General features: G+C 50.0%; 1 long non-coding RNA gene across 1 annotated transcript in view; it reads right to left on the bottom strand.

Annotated features, from left to right (window-relative positions):
• Positions 1-3,870: 3,870 nt before the first annotated feature.
• The window catches only part of LOC140213034 (uncharacterized), an 8,306-nt gene continuing 7,176 nt past the window's right edge, over positions 3,871-5,000 (bottom strand). Inside the window, exon 3 of the long non-coding RNA XR_011889974.1 lies at positions 3,871-4,402. This is a non-coding gene — a long non-coding RNA (uncharacterized lncRNA). The remainder of the gene's footprint in view (positions 4,403-5,000) is intronic.

Genomic DNA, 5,000 nt, shown 5'->3' on the forward strand with positions numbered 1-5,000 from the left:
GCTGGCGAAAAGCAGAGGCTCTACAGTGTAGCATCACGGCGAAGCAAGCGTGATCGGTGGCATTCGGCGTGCTTTGACGCCACTGGTGCGGGAGTAGAATACATATGACCTATCTCATGCGGGAGCCCCTAGACCAGAGTGAATCGCGCGCCATGTTGGCTGGCCAGCAGCATGCTGACCCCGTGCTGACCTCCAGTTCGGGTCTACCGAAAGAGAGTGTGCATAGTAAGCGACCTCGCCAAATGAGAAAGCGTTCGCAGACCACGCACTTGCGCGCACCCGCTGAGGCAGTAGCTGATCGCCGCTCTGCAGCGGGCCACGTTGAGTCCACGAGTCCTGGGGCCCGAGTGGCCTCCCGAACCCGCCACACAAATCTGTGCTGGTCAAGTGAGTCCGATCTGGGCAGCACGACCTCCCCACTGTTCGTGCGTGGGTTTGGTGATGGGAGTGCGTTCGGGGGATGTGTGGCCTTATTCCCTAGAGATGTGATATAGTGAGGCATATTCTTCGCAGTGTAAGAGCAAGGCATATTCTTCGCCACATGTAAGAGCAAAAAGTTGACATTATAGGGTGCTAGAGACTGATGTTGGGAAAAGTGTTCGTTTGAAGTTGTCGCCATGCCAATGGCTTTTTTTACAGCGTGGAAGATTTTTTGGGGGGCGGGTAGGTACGTCGAGTGAGCTTGTAGTGTCCTAGTATAGTGTTGTATTGGTATATTTTCCACTTCGGTGTTAATGTTGCCTTCTTCATGCAGTGTCTGAGAGTCAAGTGCTCGGGCCACAGAATGGGCCCGCTGGTTTCCGCGAAGGGGCGCTTGTCCAGGGGACCGTACTATGTCGACGCCCGGGAGAGGCGAGTCGAGAGGGTGGGCTTGGAGGATCCGGTAGACGTTGGCTGGTATACGCCTGTGAGCGTACTTTCCGCGAGCGGTCTGGACAGTCTGTTGATGTCGTGGCTTGTTCCGAAGCACGGTTGGAAATTATGGCCAATGCTATACGCAGGTTCTTCGACACGAGAGGTGTACACCTACGTGTGACCGTGGCCTACTAACTTGAGCGTAGGGCTACTGCGCTTGATGGCGGAGGTTCTATGTCACTGTTGGTCACGCGTTTCTTTTTATTACAGAGGTCAGAAATGTCGTGAGAAAGGACATATCTGCCCACCAAGAAGTGTGTGAAATTAGGCGAAGATTGCTTCGCATTGAGCTACGATACATATTACAGCGCTCTCAAATAAAGCACTAATTTGTGAGTGACATCGTGTGTGGGTATTGGAGTTCCTGTCCACGCTTGTGTACATCGCCTGCCAGCTCAGACCACCCTGATTCGCACTATACCGGTGTTTGTTCGCACTATATTAGGTACCCACTAATCAACGGTGTCACGACGCTAGAATGACGACGACTGTATGTAGAAGACGGCGTGACAACTACGGAATTACGGCAACGTGATGACGAAGCTTGAACAACGTGACACGATGACAACAATTTAATAACGGCGACGGCACAATGACGATGGGATGACGACGTTGGCAGCACAACAACACAAATGATGTCGATGGAACGACCACAACGTCGCGACAACGCAGAAATGATCACAAGTAGCAGTAACAGCGATAGCAGTACCTTCCTGAGCATGCGCTATTTGGCTGAGACAGCAGCAGCGGAAGAGTCGCAGGAACGGGTAATGAAAACGTCACTTTAATACGACAGCCGCTATGGCCGTTTATGGTTGCACTTGCGACACAAAGGCGCCGAATGCAAAGGTAGCGGCCTCGCACGCAACAAAGTTCAGGGACATGGTCCACCGCTCATCGACACAGCACAATGCGCCAAGTGGCCCAACAGTCAACGATTCTGAACAGCTATCTCCTTAAGACGTACGTGCTATCGCGTGTGCGCTTTACTGGCGTCTGAACGTTTGTAGCTCGGCGAAGGCAGGCCTACTCCCCTCCCGCCACTTACCCCACAAGGGGCAGCTGCTGCGGAGCGATACGGAGGAAGGGGAGCATGGCTGTCAGGTTTCACCAGCGTGTGCTCCACGAGCAGCATTCCATAAGCATGTGTCTCCACACACAGTTATGTAGAAAAAGCCTATCAGGCTACCGCCATAGGTTTAATGGCCAACGGCTGTGTTGGCTACGGAATTACTCAATGAAACAAAGATTGCCACCCAAACGCACTCGATCTGAGAAACATACGCCATCAAGGCATCGTTCGTTTACGAAAGCAAATATCTTGGTAGAAAGCGTACGGCTATTCGTTAGTAAGATCTTTGTTATTAACTAAGATTCGTTGTTATTGATAATCCTCGTCGATGGTCTCTGCACAAGTTTTTCTCATTTATGTTTGGTTATCTAACGCCATATCTGCGCTGCTCTGGTGGACATTCCTGAAGTGTTCCTCGATATTCGCAACATTCGGCAAGATGCTAATCACGATATTCTAAAAAAGAAACCACTGTTCACTATAAAACGAGGCAGATTTTTGTTCTGTTGAGCAGTGCCTATTACCGTCTGCTTTATTCTCCCTTTTCCTACTTTTTGTTGTTTTCTCGCATTTTTTTTTCGGTTGCACAAAATGTTTTCTTTTATATATGGAAGGTCTAGGGTTCGCGCGGCCCTTAAGCGGACACTGAAGAAAGAAATGAATATAGCTGTATTAGTTAATGCTCCTTCTGCAGTACGATAAAAGCCACTCACCGTCAAAAGAGACTAGATAAGACGGTTAACGCGTAAAAATTGAAAGCTGAGTGGTTATGCCACCTTGTAGTTCTCGCACCAGCTCCTAGCCGTGGCGTTGTACATTTTTACCACTTGTGCTCTGGCTTAAATAATGTGTATCATTAATGATGAACCGCATCGTATTCAAAAGTATGGCCAAGGAATGAAGTTAGCAAGTGAAGATAGTTTTTACTGGACCACTATGGCTCCACCACGAGAAAATGTTTCGAAATCCGCGACGTCTCGTCAGGTATCAGCAGTGTTATTTCGGGGGGAAATTCAAGTAATAAAATTTTACCCTTCATTTATATTGCAATAGCAATTACATAGGCACTCCAAGCGCGTCGGCGTCGATGTTGGCGTCGCCGTGATGTTCAGTATAAAGTCGAAGGGCACTAACACCGTCGCCGCGCGCCGTGTGTTGTATGTTCGAGTGAAAGCGCGCTAGAGGAGCCGACGATCGCAGCTCAATCTGGCACGCGCAAGGGAAACTGATAAACAACGCGCCGTCTTCCGTCGTGCGAAAGGCTGTGGGGGTATGGGAGAGAAGGCGGCCTTGTTCTCCGATAGCAACTGCGTATTTCTACGTATTTCGCGACCGCGCGCATAGCGAACCGACGATAGTGGCTCAACCTCGCGCACGTGAGGAGGGAAGCGGGGAGGCAGCGCGGTAGGAAGGGGGGGGGCGATTTCTCCCGGCACCAACTGCGTACGTTGCGCGGCCACGCACAGCCACGCGCGCCTTATCTTGAAAGCGATCGGCAGGTGGCTGATACCTTTGTGCGTGCAGTTTTCTCGTCGCTCAGTTTGCGTTGAAGCAATAGACAGCACGAAGGTCACTTCGCTCGTTGCTCGTGCCACGCTTCCTCACGCTAGCGTTTTGACAGCGAGTGTCCGTGGTCATCGAGTGCGATGCGTTCATGTCTGCCTGTGCGCGCTGACACGACGCTTGTTAATTCAACTAGAAAGCGAATGTTTGCAAGTTTATACGGCCGATAAAACTACTATCCTTAGTTCGTCTAGCTATCTATTAATTTGCTATCGCAATCGATGTTTCGCCTTTCGGGTGAAACTATTCGCCCGAAAGGCGTTTGTTGCAGTAACCAATGTCTACCCAAGAAATTAACGGAAATAGACTAGAAGACTTGGTTACCCAATAAGCCGATTTAGTTTTTTTATTGTCCTTTAAACAATAAAAAAAAGAAAATCGTTATCTTTCATCTCTCAACCTTTACGGAGAATTGCAATGGCTGGCCATTATTCATACTTTTGGGACAGCGAAGGGCTCTGCCAAGCTGCAGTCCCCCACCGGGCTGGGACACAGGACCCCTCTGGCCCTTCGAGGGTCTTCGCCGGTGTTTTCGGCGTCGCCGCCTCCTTTCTTGTCTTTCGAATTCTCCATCGTCATATTGTGCCTCGCGTTTTAGGCGAAGCTTTCCTCGACCCCCGACCACACCGGGTGTATTCACAGCATCGAGGTACGATGCTCTGACGTTTACCCGCGGGTGGTAAGCCAGCAAAGGGCTGTGAGCCCCTGTCCAGCCTCGCGCTCTCCCTCTTCCCAGGAGAGGGCTACCTCCCCACGAGCCATGCGGGATTTCTTGGTTCCAGGGCTGGAGACCGCGACGGTAAAAGACGTAGTCTCGGATCCCGTCGTTCCAGTGGATCACGTCATCCCATCCTGAGAGAAGAAGCGAGGAAAAAATAAGTATTCGAGCATTTCATTTCGCAACGAAAGTACAGGTAAACGGAAACGCTACGCGCTTCATTTGTTCGCCACCATATCCTATAACCAGTGTGCCCCACTCAATGAGTACACGACGACGACTAAGTATGGCGCGCTGGCGGGTGACGTGATTTCTCTTACATATCATCGACGGAGCGCGGTATGAAAGCTGCTCGGTGAAAGGCACAGTGTCAAAAAGACATACACTGCGCGTCACAGGCGGCCAGGGTCGCTTTCTTTGTACAAGAGACACATGCCCACTGCGAAGAAAACGTGGAGACGAAGACGTTACCTAGAACCAGCGAGCTGACTATGATTACGGGAGAAAAGAAGGCTTCGGCGTTTGGCAAAATTATTTATTGGCGTCGCACCCATCTTCATATTAAGCAATTTGTTAACGGTTCAAAGAAATAATACTCATACAGGCTTCGTTTCTTTGTCTAAATAATTATCGATTGATGAGTAAGTAATATGCTAAAATGCGCTTGCTGTAACACAGACCCACCTTTCAATATACCTGATCAAAATGTACAATCTCTTCTTGCAGTTCACC

This window comes from Dermacentor andersoni, chromosome 8, assembly GCF_023375885.2.
Source record: "Dermacentor andersoni chromosome 8, qqDerAnde1_hic_scaffold, whole genome shotgun sequence".
Lineage (NCBI taxonomy): Eukaryota > Metazoa > Arthropoda > Arachnida > Ixodida > Ixodidae > Dermacentor > Dermacentor andersoni.